The sequence below is a fragment of the Arachis hypogaea genome, chromosome 1 (assembly GCF_003086295.3).
Source record: "Arachis hypogaea cultivar Tifrunner chromosome 1, arahy.Tifrunner.gnm2.J5K5, whole genome shotgun sequence".
NCBI lineage: Eukaryota > Viridiplantae > Streptophyta > Magnoliopsida > Fabales > Fabaceae > Arachis > Arachis hypogaea.
In genome coordinates this window covers 38,385,009-38,407,830 of record NC_092036.1, presented here as the reverse complement: position 1 = coordinate 38,407,830, position 22,822 = coordinate 38,385,009, and the positions used below count along the sequence as shown (strand labels likewise).

General features: G+C 37.0%; 1 long non-coding RNA gene and 1 pseudogene across 1 annotated transcript; one reads left to right on the top strand and one right to left on the bottom strand.

The window, feature by feature from the left end:
* Positions 1–1,412: 1,412 nt before the first annotated feature.
* LOC112802577 (uncharacterized) lies at positions 1,413–2,261 on the bottom strand. Its single transcript, XR_003202447.3, has 2 exons — positions 1,945–2,261; positions 1,413–1,837 (listed from the first exon to the last, which is right to left on the bottom strand). It is a non-coding gene; the product is annotated as an uncharacterized lncRNA (long non-coding RNA).
* A 14,542-nt stretch (positions 2,262–16,803) lies between these two features.
* Positions 16,804–22,527, top strand: LOC112802554 (asparagine synthetase [glutamine-hydrolyzing] 2-like; annotated as a pseudogene).
* The last annotated feature ends 295 nt before the right edge of the window (positions 22,528–22,822 follow it).

Genomic DNA, 22,822 nt, shown 5'->3' with positions numbered 1-22,822 from the left:
AAAGAAAAATACATGTTTTAGTATGAAAAATTGAGTAAAAACCAATAAAAGAAAAGACATCACATATTTGAGTCTTTATTATTGATTTTGTTTGGTTTTGACGATTCTGATTTGTCGTGGTTTGTGAAACTCATAATTGTAGCTTTGTTTCTCTTGGAGTAAAACCGAGTTGGGTTTATTTGTCTTTGTCTCTATATTTGAATTAGTGTTTGAAATCTTGTTGATCATTATAATGAAATTGCACCATAACTGTAGTAAAAACTAGACATAGATCTCACTACACTTCAAAATTGAACTAAGATATATGTTGATGCAATTTTCTTTCATTCTTTATTTTAAAACTTCTGTAGTTGCAAAAGACAAATAAAATTTTTTTCTGTTTGTTCAAAAACTCTTTCTAAAACTAAAAGTGTCTTAATTCAAAAATAACCTTCCTTTAGAAGTAGTAGAGCAAAAACTTTACCCTAAACCGAGAGTCCATGGCAATTTAGTAATTATGACTCGAATTCTTAAATGAATGTGATTTATAATAATCAAGGTTCTGAAAATCGGACTGGTCATCAAACCGCTTTAGTCATTAATTCATTGGTTTATTAGTTTAACCAGTTCAATCAGAAAAATCGTTTTGTAGTTATATCTCTGAAGTTCAAATAACAGAAGCAGCTATCATTTAAGAAATGAACCCTTTTTTCTCTTCAAACTCTCTAAAATTTCAGTAAAATAAACTACTTTTCATGTATTTGCGTACAGTTTTAGTCCAAAGCTTTAAAAAATATGCTTTTAACTGGCTTCTTAGAAATCAGTTTTTAACATGTAAAATTAGAAATATAAAAGTTGTAAAATCCTTAACCTTATATTTTAATTAAGACTAAGATTAAGTAGCCCAGCTAGTATACAAAATATACTGAGTTTCAAGTCCAAATCTAATTGACTAACAACTAGTGCATTATACATGTTTGCGAAGTACTCCAAAAGTGTATGAAATATTGAAATGCACCATTCAATGCAACAAAAACCTATGCAGGATGCAATGTACAACAAAAGTATAGTTCAGGACTTGTATATGGGAAAATAAGATAGTAAATCAAAAATAAATTTTTTTCACCATATCACCATATTTAAAAACTCATATATCCACCTTAAACAAAGACAAATAAATTAATCTCAGAATTAAGCCAGTCATAATGTAGCATAATTTGTGAAGCTTAATGACACACAAAAATCAGTCTTAAGACCCAAATAAAAGGGTGCGTATAGAAAATAATTCATATTTCCTAGCACTAGTATAACCTGACTCCTAATAATTCGAAGGCTAGATTTATTAATGCTATTGTGCTAGAATGAAAGCTCTAATTTCCGCAACCCAGGCAGAAGCAGTCTATTTCCATTCAAGGACAGCATGGTTGGGAATGTTTTGAACAAAATATTGGAGTTCAATTAAATTAAGACAGTCATAATTTATGCATAATTAAATCACAAAACAGTAAAACACAAACCAGCACATCAGCAGCACATCACTGCCCAAAAAGATCACAAAACACAAAATAACAGCAGAAGAGAGCAGCCAGAGCTAATCAATAATCATTAATCAGATAATCATTCATTAAAAACGTAAACATTCTCGTTCAATGATATCTGAAAAAAGCATAAAAAAGAAACAAGAACAAGTGAGCACTGACTGCGGCCGACGAAGACTCAAAGAGACAAGCCCTGACTGCGGCGGACGGTGGCAAACACGGCTGCTCTTTGCGGCGGTGGTGGAGGCTAGGGTTTTTCTCTTGGTTGAGCTTCTGATCTCTGAACTCGAAGGAAGGAGATTGGAATGGAGAAGGGCTTTCTTCAATAAAATCACAAAACATTCAATAATCAATTAATCATCCTGTGATTTGATTTCTGAACAGCGCATTAAAAAAAACGAAGAATAAGTGAGCAGTGAGCACTGACCTCCGGTCTGAGACGGCGAGAACCACGGCGAGCAGAATCAGCAGACGAAGACAACAGACGCTCGAGGAAGAAGCTGCTCGCCTGCGACTGGTGAATCTGAGAGCGGACAGCGGTTGGAGACTTGGAGAACGCCGAAGGACGAAGAGAGAAACCTCGGACAACGACGGACGACGGCAGTGGCTCACTCCGTTCGGCGGCAGTGGAGGCTACCTAGGGTTTTCACTTTTTCTTTCTTTGAGTTGAGCTTTCTGATTACTTGATTAGTGAAGAACAAAGGAAAGAACGAAAAAAGGATAGTGGGAGGCACAGTATTGACCAGTGGCAATCAAATTCAAACCGATTTAAATTAAATCTCTCGTTTAATTCAATTTAAATTTAAAATCGATTAAAATCGAACTAATTCGGATTTGATTTGATTTTATTTTTTTATAAACTATTAGATTGGATCGGATCGGATTTCGAATCTACTTTTCGTAATCGATCCAATCCAATTCAAACCACATAATATGTTATAATATTATTATTTTATTATTATATTTACAATTATACTTATAACATATTCAATTTATTATATATTTTATATTTTTCATATATTATTATTATTTAATAGATGTTTTATGTTCAAAATGTGATTTATTTATTTATTTTAACTAACCTATAATTTTATTTCTTTTATTATGTTGGATTTTTAAAATATTGTTAAGATTTGTTATGTCATTGTTGATTATTTAAAATTTGATATTGAGACTTATTATATATATTTAATTTTTTTAATTTATAAAACCGTAAATCCAATCCAATCTAAACCGCTTGAAATTGGATCGAATTAGATCAGATTTTTTTTAAAAAATCATCCAATCTAAACCATACCGCAAGTAAACATAGTATTTGGTTCAGTTGAGTTTTTGACTCAAAATTTATCCAAACCGCACCGCAAACACTCTTAGCATTGGCCACTGGGCACGCATTCTTTTTTTCCCCCTAAGAATTTAACCGAAACGGCCCAAACAGACCAATTTTCAATCCGGTCCAACTGGTTGATTTCGTGCCGGTTCAACAGTTTGTGTTCGGTTTTAGGATGATCAATTTTAAATAAAGAACCAAATTATTTTTATTATCGGTTTATAGTCGAACTGGTCTAATCGATCGATCTAATATGATTTTAAAACTATGATAATAATTGAACATCTTCTAATTACTGTTAAAGAAATTTTAAGATTAGAAGCATAAATTAAATACATAAAATATAAAATCATATAAAGAGTTAAATCGTAAAATTATTAAACTTGATAAAAATTTTGTAAAATGGGGTCTACTCATTTAAAATCACAATAAAAAAATTTAAGAATTAAATTAAAATTATAATTACTAATATCTTTTTTTTTCATCATTCGCATTTATTTCACAACCAAAGCGAAATGTTAAGATTGATTTATAAGTACTTATATAAACCCATACTTAACTTTGAAGAGATACCCTAATCAATGTATTTTGCCACATTTCTTATGAGATATTCAGCTTTTTGGCACAAAAAGAAATCAACTCCCAAAAATTTCAGCCTTTATGAGACTTATTACCATTTATATTGTGATTTTTTTTATTAGGTGATCATTTGTAATTAGGAATATTAATTTATTTTTATAATATTTAAATAAATAAAAAATTAATTATATATGTTTTTTAAACATAAAAACAAATAAAAGATTTTAAAATTTTTATTTATAATTTAGAAAAATAAATAAGAGAATAAATTAGAATTTTTAATATTTTTTAATTCATTTCTTTTTTTTAACTATTCTAAAAGCAAGAGGTATATTAATTTCAATAATAAAGTGACAAATAAATTTTTGAGAATTTATATTTTGAATAAATTAATTTTTTTTAAAAAATAGCAATAATTTTTTTTAAAATATAAACATACTACTTTTTAATTAGTCTTTATGATTAAAGTAGAAGATCTTAATTTAAACTAACTTGTTAAATAATTTTATTAGTATTTTTTGTTTAAAGACTAATTTATTTAAAATGTAAATTTCTAAAAATTTATTTGTCATTTTACTCTAATATGGATGAATATCCTAATTTCAAAGACACTAGTATTTGAATTAGAAAAAAAAATCTATTATTCTAAGACAATACATAATATTATAATTTTAAGTCAAATTTATATACATTTAGTTCTTTCTAATGAGGATTCTTATTACTTTTAATATAAAGTCTTGTTCTACAACAAAAGCTTCCATCTCTTGCAGTATCCAAAAACTCTTCCAAGCCAAATTCATTATCTGAAATTTGCTCTTTTTTCGTTCTATTTATTACTCTTACATTTTTTTCAAAAGGCATATTTGGCTTCATAAACATGAACTTTATTAAAATTTTCTTCTTCTTCTCCTTTCTTTTTATTTTCTGAATTTTCTCAATTCGCATCAAACGATTCACGTTCTTCTTTTCTATGCAATTCAATGTCTTCCATAAGCTACTAAAATCATAGCAATCTGTTACACAGGAAAAAAATAAAATAAAAATCATAATTAAAAAAAAATTAACTAGTAAACCATCAAAATTAGATTCAGTCATAAGATTATTCTGTTCAAAATCATAAATTCAAAATTCTAAAACAGTTTTATATGTTTAGCTAACCACTATTTTTATGACAATCATAAAATTATTCTTTGATACGTTTTAGGACACAACATCAAAATTAAATTCTAAAGCAATAAATTATTAAAATCTTTTGAGAGAGATTGAATTGCTTTAAGATCTTGAAGACTTGCGGAACCAAGAATATTGGAAGAACTCTCATTTTTTATGGTGACATCAGAATTTAACAGAGCCTTTGTCATTTCACCAAAATTGTCAAAGCATGAAGATTTCTCATCCCTATTTCTTTTCGATTCTGGCTTCATAGTGTAGTGGGAATTCACTTGAAAGAGAGCAATAGTGATATGAGAGCTCTTGAAGAATCTTATATATATTTCGAGAAGAGATTTGAATGGAAACGAATTGACTTTAAATTTAAATACCGAAAATATGATATCTTTAAACAGATTTTTATTTTATCTTTTTGGGATTAAAACAGCTTTTTAATTATCTTATGTGATAAATGTATACTATTTGGATTTAGCTTACTTCCTTAAAAGGAAACATTGTTTTTCCGAAAAAGAAAAGTTGTTGTTACTGCTTTAATTCATAGATTTTAAAAAGTTAAAAATCATTATTTTAACAGAAGAAATTACTTGTAAAATACATTAATTATGCTTAAACATATATAAAAATTCAACTACTTATATAAAATATATAAAATAATATATATAAATATAGGATTTAGATTTTTTAAATTTTGAATTTCACTTTAAAAAGTAAAGTGTAATATCTTATTATTTATTTCATAGATGGGATTAGAAAAAATATGAAAGAAAATTATTCAACGGTAAGAGATAATACTATACCCTTTAAAATAAAAATTTAAAGAATCCAAATTCATAAATATATAATGATTTGATAAGAGATTATTGAAAATTTAGGGAGTTTAATAAAGATGAAGCATTAAAGTCCCAACGAAAAGGTTGAAAGAGAGATATAAGAAAAAGAAAGACACAACAAAGGATTATTGGCATAAAGAGACACATCCCTGAAGACACAACGGAAACATAAAAAAATAGATAAGAGTTTTTTTACTAGATCTCAAAATACCTTTTCTTAGCACCGGAAGGGAATTCCCTACTAAATCTTCAAAGAACCTGTTTTCGAAACGGAAAGAAACTACCCACATAGATTCACCTTAGGTTGGATCCTTCAATTTTCTTCCTGCAACAAGCGAAACAAATCACTCACCTCACTTAATCACACAATAAAAACGTGCATAGAGTTACTGAAAATTTTATTCATTAAAAGTGGTGTAAATTGTCTCACCAAAGATATTTAAATAGACCCCTAACAAACTAACTAAAAGATAACATAAGATAACTTAATTTAGATCTTCTAAAGATAAAATAACTACTTTAAATCAAAATTGATCTTATTGGATTAGATTATATTTGATTTAAATTTAAGATTTCTAAAAATACTACTAATCAAATTTTCTAACAAACCTTAACAACAAAGCAAACTAAAATAAAAGCCTAAAAATTCAAAAATTAATAACAAATTATGCCTTCCATTGAATTTGAAAAGCATTATTGGGTTACTTGCTGTCTTGACTTAGTCCTTATTTTTGTTGATTAGAACTTGATGTAGCTCCTCATGTATAAGTACAGCTAAATTTTTAAAACTTTCCTTAAATTTCTTTGCACGTGTTCTAGTGATAGAACCTTTTAAAAGTGTGAAATTTTTATTCTGCCATTTTATCTTAAAATGTTAATGTTCCCATTATCCTCCCAAACATATCTCATGATTAATTCTTAATTTAAATATACTACTATATTATAAAGTAAATAGGTAAATAGTTGTTAATTTATTATTAATAACGATATTTTGTTTTCAAAGTATATCTTTTAATTTTTAATAATAACATTTGTTACGGTGGGTAACCAGAGATTAATAGAATGGATGGCGTTGGCTGGTCCAAATGTATGAAGGAGGAGGACTCCGAATGGATCTGCAACTCGGTAGGCTCCGTCCGACTTGTTTGTGCGAGGAGAGGGGGTGGTACCTGCAAAGACACTCCGATGCCTAAGTTAGCAAGAGTGTGAGCAGGTCTAGAGAGTATTGGACTTAGAGATACCTGAGGGGTGTCAGTGTATTTATAGTGGTGAGCCAATAACCACCGTTGGAGTAGTGCCATATCTTTAGGGTGTTAACCGTTCCATTATCTTAAGGAGGTTAAGATATGGCTTGATGAAGCGGTTAGAGAGATTTTAGGGGCGGTTACTCATTTGAATGAGTGTTTATCTGCCAGCTAATCTCGTGCCCGACTTCTTTAGGACAAATCGTAGTTGACACCGACTTCTTAGCATGAAGGTCGGTGCGGAGCAAGGCTCAATCCTTTGGACTAAGCCTTTCTTTTGGACCTGTGCCTTTATTATTGGGCCAGGGTATGAACAGTGCCCCTACTTGAGCCCAAGATCTCTTTAAGACTTGGGTTCAAGTATTTAACTCGGGTTCGTAGCCGACCTTCTTGGAGGAGACGCGGGTTTTTAAACCGACGTAATTTTCGTGACCTTTTCTTTCTGACAGTTACGTCTATTCAAGCGTCGTGTCCGTTAGGGAGGCACTTAGGGATTGATGGCTTTGGTAACGGTGCACTCTCATTAATGACTGCTCCGTTTTTACCATTATGCCCTTTAGCATGTTTATAAATACTTTCCCTCTCTTTCGTTTTTCCGTTTCTGCAATCTTTCAAATTTCTTCTTTCTTCGTTCGTGCTGCATTCTTGCGTTTGGAGACTTCTGCTTCTTCCAACCTTCGCTTTTGGATAAAGGTTAGCTTTTCTTCTTTCATGACATGCTTTGTGTTTGCATGCTTTTATTTTGTAGATAGGTAGGTTGGTTGTAGATTTTGGCTCCGTATCTCCTCCCTTTAGAGACCGTGTTTTTGATTTTTCTTTTCTTTTCCTTTTGTAGGTTTTTGTCACCCTTTATAAAAAAGAAATGGCTTCCGTAGATGTTCTTTCTCAATGGGTTGATGTCACGGTCCTAGGGGAGGAACCCTTGGTTGACGCTGAGTTTATTACTCATCTTCGCACTCACCACCGGCTTTGTACTTCGGAGGAGGACGAGCCAAAGTATGAGTTGGTAGTCCCGGGTCTGGAAGACCGGGTTTGTTTTGGGAGGGCCAATGAGGCGGCCCCTCATTTTTTCTTTATGTATGAATGTATGATCACCCGTTTGGGTGTTTTTCTTCCTTTTTCGGACTTTGAGATGTCTGTTTTGCACCACTGTCGAGTTGCCCCTACCCAACTTCACCCCAATTCTTGGGGTTTTCTGAAAATTTATCAATTTATTAGTCACGCTTTGGACTTTTCGACCTCTTTGAGGATTTTCTTCTTTCTTTTTCACATGACTAAGCCCTTTAGTGGGCTAAATAACAAGCAGCAATGGGTGTCTTTCCGAGCCATACAAGGTCGGAGAATTTTCACCCTTTTTGACGAATCCTTCCATGACTTCAAAAATTATTTTTTCAAAGTGCAAGCCGTAGAGGGTCACCACCCATTTTTTCTGGATGAGAATTCTTCCCCTCGCTTCCCCCTCTATTGGTTGGAGGCCTCCCCTTGTGAGAAGTAGGGTCTGGATGACCTGGACGAGGTGGAGGCGGCCATTGTGGGGTTTTTTCGAGAAGTGTGGGGGAGGGCCCCATACTTGGACACTAGGAAATTCCTCCAGGGATCGCCGACCTTTGTTCGGTCGCAACTAGGTAGTATATGCATTTCTTATTTCCGACTTGTATCTGCCGACTTGAGGTTTTCCGACTTGTAATTTTTGCTAATTGTTTCTTTTGCAGACATGGCAAGGAAGAATGCTCAGGAATCTTACCAGAGAGTCCAGGAGGCTAAAGCAAAGTCCCGGGCCAGGGCTGGTGGTGCCAGGGCGATCATCTCTCCTCATCCTCCTCCTCCTCCTCAGAACGTGGGGACTCCCTCTCAGCCCATTGTGATTTCTTCTTCAGCCTTATCTCGGCCACTCCCCTCCGCCCGACTTCTTTCTGAGCCAGAAAAGAAGAAGCGCAAGACTTTAGAGTCTGGTTCTTCTTTTGATGGTGGGGTTAAGGCGGATGCTCTTGCATTCGTCCGAAAGAACATCTATCCTCATATAAGTATGGATGATGTTTCTGTTCGAAACCACCTCACCACTCTGGCGGAGGAAAGTTTTAGGGCGGCGGGTGTTTGTGGCAAGCTTTTGGATATTTTTGAGAAGACTCCTCTCAGCTCTTTGGGGCTAACCTCGAGGGTTGAGGAGCTGGAGGGGAGGCTTCTTTCTTATCAGGAGCAAGAGAGGGAGTTGAAGGAGGAGGTCGCCAAGCTGAGGGCGGAGAGAGATAGCCTTCGGGAAAAGGAGAGCAAGCTGCGGGCTCAATGCAACATGGAGGCGAGTTTGAGGAAGATAGCACAGGAGAGTTATCAGAGTTTATTTCAAGATCTTGTGTCTGTGAAGAAGGATTTGCTGAACTCTCGAAATGCGTATGCCGAGTTGGAGGACTCTATTGCTGATGGTGCCGAGGAGTCTTGGAGGATTTTCCTGGAGCAAGTCAGAGTTATTGCTCTCGACTTGGATCTTTCTCCTTTACATCCTGACAAAGTTGTTATTGATGGTGCTATTGTGGATCCTCCTGCCCCCGTAATCGTTTCCGAGTCAGAATTGAAGACTCGGGGGCAGAGGATTATTGAGTCCCCTCCTCGTTCCAAGGACGCTTCGAGTTCTTCAGTTGTTCCTCCGACTTCTTCTTCATCTCCTGTGGATGCCCCTCTTCCCGGTCCTGGTGGCGCTCCTCCTGATTCTGGTAGTGGTGACCCGTCTACTCTTCTGCAGAAATAACTTTTTATGGCTATATGGGGGCTCGGCCTGTGAGTCCCCCCTTTTTTAAACTCTTTATACGTTGTTTGTTGGTGGTGTTTGGACAATTTCTTTTGGCCTTTTAAGGCCGTAAACAAAATATTTTAGAAAGTGCCCTTTTTTAATAAGGGTTTTGAATTAACAAAATAAATACCCTTTTTTGGATAAGGGTTTAAGTTACCTTATGCGTGTATGCTTTTCTGATTTTGATTTTTCAAAGTTCCCTTGATCTTTTTTCCAAAAACCTTTCCCATTGGTTTGTCTGTTTTTCTAGGCCTTTTTGTTTAAGGACTTTTAGACAGCCTTTAAACTTTTCCCTAGGTTTTTCAATCTCTATTTTGTTTATTCCTTATGCTCAATTATGTTTTATTGAGTTCTTATGACTTAGGTTATTTTTGCGATGCGTTTTTTTCCTGCTCGGTTCTTCACTCCGACTTTTGAGTCGAAGTGTTTTCGAGCTTCTCTACTCGGAGTTTTGTTTCGACTTATGAGTCGAGTTGTTTCCGAGTTGTATAGGATCGGCTTATATAACCTCTTTACGCCGACTTGTACCTCGTCGTTTTATCCTGACGACCATCTAGGTCGGTTCATGGGATTTTCACGTTTTGTCGAGCTTAAGTCGGCGCGTTTCGTAGAAAGACTTAGAAAATAGAAAGGAGTTTATAAGAGATATTGTAGATGAAAAAAGATCTTTATTAATTGGGGAGGTACTTTCTTGCTACTAAGGGTTTTAATAACCTATTTTCCCTTAGCATTTACTATGATGCCTCGTTAAAAACCCTTCTCCAGAAAAAACCCTTTAATTTTGGGAAAAAATCATGAAGTTGGGAAAAGAGTACATCAGGGAATAGAGTTCGTTTTTAACTGTAGTACCTTTTCATATTACAAGCATGCCACGACCTTGGAAACTCAGTGTCGTTCAGGTCGGTTATTTTATAATAACCTTTTCTTAAAACTTCATTGACTTTGTATGGTCCTTTCCAATTTGCGGCGAGCTTTCCTTCTCCTGATTTGTTGACTCCAATGTCGTTTCTGATTAAGACCAAGTCATCCAGGGCAAATGTTCTTCGAATGACTTTTTTGTTGTACCTTGTAGTCATCCTTTGTTTCAATGCTGCTTCTCTTATCTGGGCATCCTCTCGGACTTCGGGGAGCAAGTCGAGCTCCTCTTTGTGCCCCCGTATGTTTCCGACCTCGTCATGGAGAATTACCCTTGGACTTTGCTCATTGATTTCTATTGGTATCATGGCTTCTACGCCATAAACTAGTCGGAAGGGTGTTTCTCCCGTGGCGGATTGGGGGGTTGTCCTGTAAGCCCATAGCACTTGAGGGAGCTCCTCAGCCCAAGCTCCTTTTGCTTCTTGCAATCTCTTCTTTAGCCCTGCCAGTATGACTTCGTTGGCTGCCTCGGCTTGCCCATTGGCTTGTGGGTACTCCACCGAGGTGAACTGATGTTTGATTTTCATATTGGCTACTAAGCTTCTAAAGGTAGCATCGGTGAATTGGGTTCCATTATCTGTAGTGATGGAATAAGGTATCCCATATCTTGTGATGATATTTTTGTAGAGGAATCTCCGACTTCTTTGAGCGGTGATGGTGGCCAATGGTTCTGCTTCTATCCACTTTGTGAAGTAATCTATTCCCACGATCAGGTATTTGACTTGTCCTGGCGCTTGGGGGAAAGGACCTAACAAATCCATTCCCCATTTTGCAAAAGGCCATGGAGAAGTGATACTGATGAGCTCTTCTGGTGGAGCCACGTGGAAATTTGCATGCATCTGACATGGTTGACACTTTTTCACAAATTCTGTGGCATCTTTCTGCAAGGTCGGCCAGTAGAATCCAGCTCGGATTACTTTTCTGGCTAGTGATCTTGCTCCGAGATGGTTTCCGCAGATCCCACTATGTACTTCCTCCAATACCTTGGGGGTTCTTGAGGTCGGTACACACTTCAACAATGGTGTCGATATCCCCCTTCTGTAGAGGATATTTCTCACCAAGGTGTAGTGTTATGCTTCCCTTCGGATCTTTTTAGCTGCTTTTTCCTCTTTAGGGAGGATGTCGAATTTCATGTATTCGACTAAGGGGTTCATCCATCCGAGGTTTAAACCGACTACCTCAAGTACTTCTTGTTTGTCTTCTATTTTTGCTACTGAGGGTTCCTGGAGGGTTTCTTGAATCAGGCTTCTGTTGTTCCCTCCTGGTTTGGTACTTGCTAACTTGGACAGGGCGTCTGCTCTGCTGTTTGAATCCCGAGTTATGTGTTTAACCTCGGTTCTGCAAAATGCCCCAGGTGCTCCAGAGTTTTGTCCAAGTACCTCTTCATGTTTGGGTCCTTTGCCTGATACTCTCCACTTATCTGGGAGGACACCACCTGTGAGTCGCTGTATATCATCACCTTTGTAGCACCGACTTCTTCTGCCAATTTCAATCCGGCAATTAAGGCTTCATATTCTGCCTGATTATTTGAAGCTGGAAATTCAAATTTTAGGGAAACCTCTATCTGGGTTCCTCTTTCATCTACCAATATTATGCCTGCGCCGCTTCCTGTTTTATTGGAGGATTCGTCTACATAGAGTTCCCATGTAGTCGGTTTTTCCTCCTGATCCCCTGCGTATTCTGCAACGAAGTCGGCGAGGCACTGGGCTTTAATTGCTGTCCGAGTTTCATATCTTAAGTCGAACTCGGAGAGCTCTATTGCCCATTGAACCATTCTCCCTGCAACATCCGTCTTTTGGAGGATTTTCTTCATGGGTTGGTTCGTACGGACTCTTATTGTGTGGGCCTGAAAATAAGGTCGTAGCCTTCGTGAGGCTATTACTAAGGAGTATGCAAACTTCTTTAGTTTGTGGTACCTTAGCTCAGGGCCCTGTAGGACTTTACTGATGAAATAAACTGGATGTTGTCCGACCTCGTCTTCTTTTATTAGGGCTGACGAAACAGCTTTGTCCGCTACGGATAAGTACAGGACGAGGTCTTTTCCAGATGCTGGTCGAGTCAGAATAGGAGGTTGGCTTAAAAACTTTTTGAACTCTTGGAACGCCTCCTCGCATTCCGGAGTCCATTCAAACGGACATCCCTTTCTCAATAAGGAGAACAGAGGAAGGGATTTTAGTGCCGATCCTGCCAAAAATCTGGAGAGGGCTGCAAGTCGGCCATTGAGCTGCTGGACTTCTCTCACACAAGTCGGACTTTTCATTTCTAGGATGGCTCTACACTTATCGAGATTGGCTTCGATCCCTCTTTGTGTTAGCATAAACTCCAGAAACTTCCCTGCCTCCACCGCGAAGGCGCACTTTGCGGGATTTAGTCTCATCCCGTGCAGCCTTATGGTGTCAAAGACTTGTGAGAGGTCTGTCAAGAGGTCGACTTCCTTCTTGGTTTTTACCAGCATGTCGTCGACGTATACTTCCAGTAGGGTCCCCAGGTGAGGGAAAAACACTTTATTCATCAACCTTTGGTATGTGGCTCCTGCATTCTTCAATCCGAATGGCATGACCACATAGCAGAAATTAGCTCTGGGTGTGATGAATGATGTTTTCTCCTGGTCTGACTCGTACATCGGGATTTGATTATATCCCGAGTAGGCGTCCATAAATGATAAGTATTGGTACCCCAAGCTGGAATCCACTAGGGTATCAATACTTGGTAGGGGATAAGGGTCCTTGGGACATGCCTTATTTAAGTCGGTATAGTCGACACACATTCTCCATTTGCCATTCTGTTTTTTGACTAGCACTATATTGGCTAGCCATGTTGGGTACTTGACTTCTCTGATGAAGCCGGCTTCCAGGAGCGCCTGTACTTGTTCTTCTACTATTAAGGCTCGTTCTGGATCGATCTTGCGTCTTCTTTGTTGTACAGGTCGGGATCCTGGATAAACCGAGAGCTTGTGGGACATGAGCTCCGGGTCTATCCCAGGCATGTCAGAGGCCTTCCAGGCGAAGAGGTCGGAATTATCTCTTAGGAGCTTGGTCAATTCTTGTTTTAGGGTTTCCCCTAGGTTGGCTCCTATATGAGTATTTTTTCCTTCCTCTTTGCCGACCTGTATCTCCTCGGTTTTTCCTCCCGGTTGTGGTCGCAGCTCTTCTCTGGCCCTTGCGCCACCGAGCTCTATTGTGTGAACTTCTCTTCCCCTTCCTCTCAGATTTAGGCTTTCATTGTAGCATTTCCTCGCCAATTTTTGGTCTCCCCTTACCGTTGCTATTCCCGCTGAGGTCGGGAATTTCATGCAGAGGTGGGGAGTGGATACCACTGCTCCGAGCCAATTAAGGGTAGCTCTGCCGATTAAAGCATTATATGCCGACCCCACATCAATGACTATGAAGTCTATACTCAGGGTCTTTGATTTTTCCCCTTTTCCAAAAGTGGTGTGGAGGGGCAAAAATCCTAGTGGTTTTATTGGCGTGTCCCCTAATCCATATAGGGTGTCGGGGTAGGCTCTTAATTCTTTCTCATCTAACCCTAGTTTGTCGAAAGCGGACTTAAAAAGAATGTCCGCCGAGCTTCCTTGGTCTACTAGGTTCTGTGGAGATGGGCATTTGCTAGGATCATAGTTATTACTACTGGATCATCGTGTCCAGGGATTATTCCTTGCATCTTCTTTTGTGAATGAAATGGTAGGGAGGTCGGGTGACTCTTCCCCGACCTGGTAGACTCTTTTGAGATGTCTTTTGCGAGAGGATTTAGTAAGTCCCCCTCCCGCGAACCCTCCTGAGATCATATGGATATGTCTCTCTGGTGTCTGCGGTGGTGGATCTCTTCTATCCATATCGTCTCGCTTTCTCTTTCCATGACCGTCAGACTTTTCTATGAGATATCTATCAAGCCGACCTTCTCTGGCCAGCTTTTCTATCACATTTTTAAGATCGTAACAGTCGTTTGTGGGGTGACCATATATTTTATGGTACTCGCAGTAATCGCTGCGGCTCCCCCCTTTTTTATTTTTAATGGGTCTAGGGGGTGGCAATCTCTCAGTGTTACAAATCTCTCTGTATACATCCACTATAGAAACTTTCAGAGGAGTATAAGAGTGATATTTTCTTGGCCTTTCGAGACCGAGTTCTTCCTTTTTCTTGGTTTTCCTTTCCCTCTCTTTTGTTGAGGGAGGGGGCCCAGGTCGCCAACTCAGGTCACTCAACTTGGCGTTTTCCTCCATATTGATGTACTTTTCAGCTCTTTCCTGTACATCACTTAGAGAAACGGGGTGTCTTTTATATATGGACTGCGAGAAGGGACCTTCTCTGAGTCCATTGACTAACCCCATTATGACTGCCTCTGTGGGCAGGTCTTGAATCTCCAAACATGCTTTATTGAACCTTTCCATATAGGCTCATAAAGATTCTCCGACCTCCTGTTTTATTCCCAGGAGGCTCGGTGCATGTTTCACTTTGTCTTTCTGGATTGAGAACCTCATCAAGAACTTCCTTGAGAGGTCTTCAAAACTAGTAACTGACCTCGGAGGGAGGCTATCGAACCACTTCATCGCTGCTTTCGATAGAGTGGTCGGGAAGGCCTTGCATCGCGTAGCGTCGGAAGCATCGGCTAGGTACATCCGACTTTTGAAGTTGCTCAAGTGATGCTTTGGATCCGTGGTTCCATCGTAGAGGTCCATATCAGGGCTTTTGAAGTTCCTCGGAACTTTTGCTCTCATTATGTCCTCGCTGAAAGGATCCTCGCCACCCAAGGGCGGCTCTTCTTGTTCGTCACGGGAGTTGCGACTTTTGAGGGAGGATTCCAACTTTAAGAGTTTTCTTTCTAACTCTTTTCGTCGTTCCGTCTCCTCTTTTAGGTTCTTTTCAGTTTCCTTTTGCCGCTCTCGCTCTTGCTCTAACTGTTCCAGGCGGCTGTGGACTAATCCCATGAGTTCAGTTACATGGGATGGTCCTTCTTTTTCTGACTCGCGCCCTTCTGAGGAGTTTACCTTCGGGTTCTTTACTCCGGAGGTGCCTTCTCTGTGCTGATTGTCAATTTCCTAGTGGAGGGTGAGGTCCACATCGTTATTGCCTGTGTCCAGATTCTCTTGCTCAGAATCTGTCTCCACATGACCTTCTTCATGGGATCTGTCCGCCATCTGTGGATGATCTCTCGGGTCCCCGGCAACGGCGCCAATGTTACGGTGGGTAACCGGAGATTAATAGAATGGATGGCGTTGGCTGGTCCAAATGTATGAAGGAGGAGGACTCTGAATGGATCTGCAACTCGGGAGGCTCCGTCCGACTTGTTTGTGCGAGGAGAGGGGGTGGTACCTGCAAAGACACTCCGATGCCTAAGTTAGCAAGAGTGTGAGCAGGTCTAGAGAGTATTGGACTTAGAGATACCTGAGGGGTGTCAGTGTATTTATAGTGGTGAGCCAATAACCACCGTTGGAGTAGTGCCATATCTTTAGGGTGTTAACCGTCCCATTATCTTAGGGAGGTTAAGATATGGCTTGATGAAGCGGTTAGAGAGATTTTAGGGGCGGTTACTCATTTGAATGAGTGTTTATCTGCCAGCTAATCTCGTGCCCGACTTCTTTAGGACAAATCGTAGTTGACACCGACTTCTTAGCACGAAGGTTGGTGCGGAGCAAGGCTCAATCCTTTGGACTAAGCCTTTTTTTTGGACCTGGGCCTTTATTATTGGGGCAGGGTATGAACAACATTCAATGTTAATTTGAATTTAGCTAAAGAATTTTTTAATTAAAGGCATTATTAAAAGATTTAAAATAAAGAATTTTGCTAAAAAATATTTTTAGAATACTTATTGAAGTATTAAACATAGAAAGATAATATAAAAATTGAAAATATCTAAACTTTCTAATATATTACGTGTTTTATTTATTAAAAAAATTTAAAATCTTAAGTAATCATTCTTAGCATATACTTAATAAAATCTTTAAATAAAAATATTTATATTTTTTCGTATAGTAATTCCATTTGAATTCACCTATTTCATATCTTTCTACAATTTTTTTTCACCAAAAATATTTAAAAAAGAAAAAAGAAAAAAAAGATACAAAAATTATGAATTTTGGATATACAAAAGATGTGAAATTCTGGATCACAGAATATCAGAATTCAGAATGTAGCTAGAATCTCTAACAGTTACAGGCATCAAAATGATTAAAAGAAAAAAAAATCATGATCAAAAGAAATAATGTATCAATTAAAAGAATAAGGGATGGAGGGATTGTAGTGCAACATACCTTAACAGAAGAAGCAATCGCAATCTTTACCTCGGAACTATGAGGAACAAAAAAACACGGTTGATGCCAACTTGCCAAGCAATCGCAATCTTTACCTCCGACATCACATGTGAATCATCACATTATAAAAAGGAAGAGAATGATAATAGAATATTATAAAATAACTAAATAAGTAATAAAATTAGGAAAATAAATACTAACTTGTACCAAGATATCTAGTGAATTAGTGGTACATCATATTCACATTTTAATTTATTTTAACTTCTTGTGTTTTCCTCCGGACACTCTTTTTCTGCTGCTGCTTCTTCTTCTTTCCTTGACAGCCACCATGTGCGGGATTCTTGCAGTGTTAGGTTGTGTTGACAACTCTCAGGCCAGACGTGCTCGCATCATCGAGTTATCTCTCGCAGGTTCGATTTTCCATCATGCACTCACATTTCTCGAAACTTGTTTCTTTTCATTTGAATTAGTAATAAACTTTAAATATTTTCAATTTATTTAACAAAAACATTGAAAATTACAATTTTCTAATTGCGTTAGTGTGCGCGCTTATGAAAGATTCCCTGATGCTTGGCATTTAGGCGACATAGGAGTTCAGTAATTTTTTAATTATTTTTGTGATTTGGTTCTGATTGACTATAAAATGGAATTGGAGAATGCAGATTGAAGCATAGAGGACCTGATTGGAGTGGATTGCATTGCCATGGAGGCTGTTATCTTGCTCATCAAAGGCTTGCTATTGTTGACCCCACTTCAGGGGATCAACCTCTTTATAACGAAGACAAGACTGTTGTTGTCACAGTATGCACCAGTTACCTATGATTACATTATTATTATAATTATATATTTGTATCATTTGAATGTTCTTTAGAAGAATGCTTTATTTATTTCTTTTAATTCTAAAAGTCTGACGAATGTGGTAATATGGAGCTTTTAAGTCTACAGTCGATGCCTATTGATAGTAATGTATATTTCTATTTATTTTCTCCCAATAAGTTTTGGATTAGGTGATATTGCACAAAACATAATACAAATATGCATTGTGTCATATAATCTAATTCTGAAAGATGTTAGTATATATGATTTACGAATAAAGAGGTGTTGAGTGTTATACTATTTAGACAAGAGGCTCTAGTAACGTGTACTTTTTTGAGCATGTATAAGAGTTGACATTAAAAATCAGTTGTCCGAAAAATGGAGTTCAAATATACTCATGCGTGCAATCCTTTTTATTGAACTAATTTTAATGATATGTATGTTTAGTAAAGTTTCCAAATGTTTTAGCCTTTTATATTTTCTTTTCTAGTTGAAACTGTGCCATTAGGTAAATGGGGAGATATATAACCATAAGGAACTGAGACAGAAATTGAGTTCCCACCAGTTTCGAACTGGAAGCTACTGTGAAGTCATTGCTCATCTTGTAAGTGTTAAGAAATCTTTTATATTTACTGATTATTGATCAACTTCCCCCCATGAGTTATATGTATTATCTGTAAAATGTACTTTTGTTTCGTTTCATCTTTATCATAACATGGTTATCATGCAGTACGAAGAGTATGGAGAAGAATTTATTGATATGCTGGATGGGATGTTCTCCTTTGTGCTTCTTGACACGAGATAAAAGCTTCATTGCTGCTCGTGATGCTATAGGCATTACCCCTCTTTACTTGGGATGGGGGATTGATGGTTTGTGGCTTCCTCTTCTTGTTTTTGATATTATGAGACATTTTTGAATTTTTCACCTTGAGCTTAATGATGTCCCACATCCCAAAGGTTGTGTTTGGTTACTATTCTGAGATAAAGGAAACACATACACCGGGGATAGAAATAAATTTGTAGAAGGGAACAAAGACAAAAACTTGAAAATCGTCCCTATACCAGGAAAAATCTTTAGATAGTGTCTCTACTTCTAAAATAGAGAGACACTAAAAACATGTCTTAGGAATATTTTTAAACTAATTTGTGTATCTTCTAAAAGAAGGGATGTTGGAGACGTATCTCTATCATCCTTCGTCTCTTGGTACGAACCAAATGCTGGTGAGCTATCTATTGTCCAATTTAAGTCAATTCGAAATATTTACAGAATGGTTTTAGTGGCTCTAAAAAGTGAAATAAATCACGAGTGGTTGCCATCTCAGTGTTTCCAGCAGTTGAAACATTTTGAGTGTCTAAACCAATACATACCCTTGTGTTTTAAGTATAATTAACACTACACAGCATATTGGTTTTCAAACACAGTATAATCCTCTCAGTATTTGGCTTGTTTGTTTATGCGTTTGTGTCACCTATGGAAGGGATGATTATTTGCAGGATTGACATGGTTTGCGTCTGAAATGAAAGCTTTAAGTGATGATTGTGAGAGATTCATATCTTTTCCGCCAGGGCATATATATTCCAGCAAACAGGGTATAGACATGTTCATGCCTTGTATTCTTGTTCTTTAAATTATAATTTTTTTTATATATATTATGTAATCCATGAACATTGTTGAAATATGTTGTGCTTGGAGGATTAAGAAGATGGTACAATCCACCATGGTTCACAGAGCAAATTCCATCAACACCCTATGATCCTCAGATCCTACGTCAAGCCTTTGAAAAGGTATGATACTATTTGGTCGTCACAATGTAATTCATTTCCACTTTGAAATGATTCTTCCTCATTTTAAAATTTCAATTATTCTGCATATATATGCTTAGAGAGTGGTTCAGATACTCTTCAAAACTTTAGATAGCCTGGCATGCTGTATTTGTGACTATTGTACGCTTTATTTAGGAATCTGAAACCATTAGTTTCGATCGGCAAACTACTTAGGTGGAAGAAGCGTGACAGTAAATTTTGGGAGAAAAACAAAGAAATTAAAAAGGGACTGTCAAATTTCTATGTGCTTTCTTAGGAAATGGATGTATCAGTTTGAATAAATTTCTATATGAACTCAACCGGATATTAATTATTTTTTTAATTGTTATTATTATTTTATTTAGGTAGATAGAGTTAAATCAAGGTGGAATCGAGTTACCTCTTTTTTATTTTTTCTTTCTCAGATATACACTTTAAAAGTTTACTCGAGTTCAGATGCACCCGATATAATTACCCTATGAAAAATATATTTGCATTTCATGAATATTGCATCACTAATATGTTGAACCCAATGGCTTGGTACCCGAATTATGGGGTTACATATATAGTTTAAGAAGATTTCAAACATTAAATTATTTGATACACTACTAATGTGTGTGCTGCATGGACAATAATTTGAGGAGTCAGGATTGATTTTTCCAATGTGCTTATTTGTGAAGGGAAATAATTCTTTCTTGTTAATTTTACTTCTTGTCGTTGGTATACTATGCTATCATTTAGGCTGTGCTTAAGAGGTTGATGACTGATGTCCTTTTGGCGTTCTTTTGTCGGGAGGACTTGACTCATCGCTTGTCGCTGCCGTGACCAATCGTTTTGTGGCTCAATCTGCAGCTGCACAACAGTGGGGATCGCAGTTGCATACTTTCTGTATTGGTTTAAAGGTTAGAATTCATTCTTCAATATAGGTGAAAATAAGCCTCATTATCCTTCTCTAAAAAAATAAATTGGTGTATTAGATTGTACATGCTTCATTTGAAATTTGCAAAAGAGGTAGCAGATTATCTTGGTACTCGACATCATGAACTTTATTTCACAGTTCAGGTGGTTGTTTATCATCATTGCTCTATTTTTGAAAAACATTAATCTTTTCCTGGCATTTCAATTTTTTGTTCTTTTTTCTTTTGTACTTTTGTTCCATAACAGGAAGGTATAGATGCACTTGAAGAAGTCATTTACCACATTGAAACATATGATGTAATGACTATCAGAGCAAGTACTCCAATGTTCCTTATGTCCAGAAAAATCAAATCCATGGGAGTGAAAATGGTTCTTTTGGGAGAAGGTTCAGATGAAATATTTGGAGGTTACCCATATTTCCATAAAGCACCTAATAAGGAAGAGTTTCATGAAGAAACATGTCAAAAAGTAATAGCAAATTGTTACATCATCATGTTTGATTCAATGCAATTTGAAAATTTAATGCGCTTAACCTATTAAATTTTCTTCCTCTTCATTCCTAGTGTACTTTACCTTTTCATTCAAGATTTTGGTTTCCTGATCTCACAGATCAAAGCTCTTCATCTTTATGACTGCCTGAGAGCCAATAAATCAACTTCAGCATGGGTATAGAGGCACGTGTACCATTCTTGGATAAAGAATTTATCAACACAGCCATGAGTATTGATCCAGAGTGGAAAATGGTATTTTATGTTCACTTTTTTCTGTGTTCCTCTTGGTTTGATCGCCTGCAATGTTGATTGAATTTCTCTTGCTTCAGTTTAACTGTTAAGGTCTTATTCTTTTGATCATTGTTCATCATCATAACTCTTCTGTTGCATCAACTTCTTATCTACTCTTTAAGGTGTTACGGTGTAGCTTACTGGATAAGGCATGTCTTGACACTACTAACAAGAAACCTTTGTGAATTTGATTCAATGGTCATGTGAAGTTAATCTTTTTAGCTAAATTTTTTAATCACATAATGAGATATATGACCATTTCACAGATACGACCTGATCTCGGAAGGATAGAGAAGTGGGTATTGCGCAATGCATTTGATGACGAAACAAATCCATATTTACCGAAGATTTGTAAAAAATTTCCGGCTCACACTGATTGTTATCATCTCACATGGTGAAGGCTATCTGAAACGTTGTATTGCTTTGCCATTTTTAGCACATTTTGTACAGGCAGAAGGAACAGTTCAGTGATGGTGTAGGGTACAGCTGGATTGATGGCTTGAAGGAGCATGCTAACCAACAAGTAAGCTCTTACTTGCAGCTTCTTGTGTTGCAAACTATGAGTAATTAACTTTTATAGAGTTCCATTGATGCCATCCCATGGTTTCTGCTCTTTTTCACTTTACAAACTGACAGACAGGTCACAGATGGAATGCTGTTGCATGCTAACTATGTTTACCCTGAAAACACTCCCACAACAAAAGAAGCATACCTCTACAGGACAATTTTTGAGAAGCACTTTTCAAAGGTGGGTTTTCTATGCTTCTTTTTAAAATAAACATCCCCCCATTTCTTTTGTTTGTGTAATGCATGTTAATGAATGCAGTTAGCAGTGTGATAATTGATAAGTATTTAGAATAATAGGATGTGATAATATTGTGGAAAATAGTAGAGTTATGGCATTTTTATTATTGTTCTTTAAATTTCCGTCCGAAATAACATAAAGATATGGCTGAAAGTGCAGTTATAAACACTTAAGTAGTTTTTGTTATCGAGCTAGCTTTTGATATAGAGTTAGATTCGCAGTTTTTGAAGACAAATCAAATTGACTTTGCTTACAAACTTATATCTTGCCGAAACCCATCTCTAATTATGTTGCAACCATTTTAACAGAATGCTGCAAGGTCAACCGTTCCAGGAGGTCCTAGTGTTGCGTGCAGCACCGCAAAAGCTGTGGAATGGGATGCCGAATGGTCAAAGAATCCTGACCCTTCTGGCCGTGCTTCTCTTGGTGTTCACGTAGCGGCATATGAGGCTGCAGCGGATGCAAAAACAGCCGAGCCTAAAAACGGGACCCTCTAAAGTCCCTTTATTCTGACTTCGAAGAACAAAAAAATGCAAAGCTTTGTCTAGTGAGGCTTATTTTCAGGTAGATGAAAAATTAAACTCTTGAGGAAGATTGTGGTTGCTCATTTGTATTTCGCACGGTTAGCACAACATTTTAAGCTGTTTTGACACTAGCAGAGTAAGATAATCTTTAATGTATACTGTTAGCAATCTTTCTTACATTGTGTTTGAGTAAGAGTCCTTTAACTGGAGTTGCAATGGCAACTCAAATTCATAAATAACAACAATCAAGAATTCCTGTAAAGTGAACAAAAGATAAGAACTTTGCTCTTTGGTTTGCCTATAGTACTTGAGGCTCTGAGGGTACCCTCAAGCTGCCAAGGGCACTTTGATGGCGTTCTGTGTCTCAACTCTCAATAGTCTTTCAACTTGGGACATCATGCAAAATAAATAAATAAACTTTCTCAGGACACCTTGCCTTGGAGAAGCACAATATTGATTCTTTTCTATTTTGGTTATTTTAACGTGTTCCTCTTCCAAAAATTAAAAAACAAGACTCGATTCTTTGGAATATCAAATTACTCCTATATGCTATTATT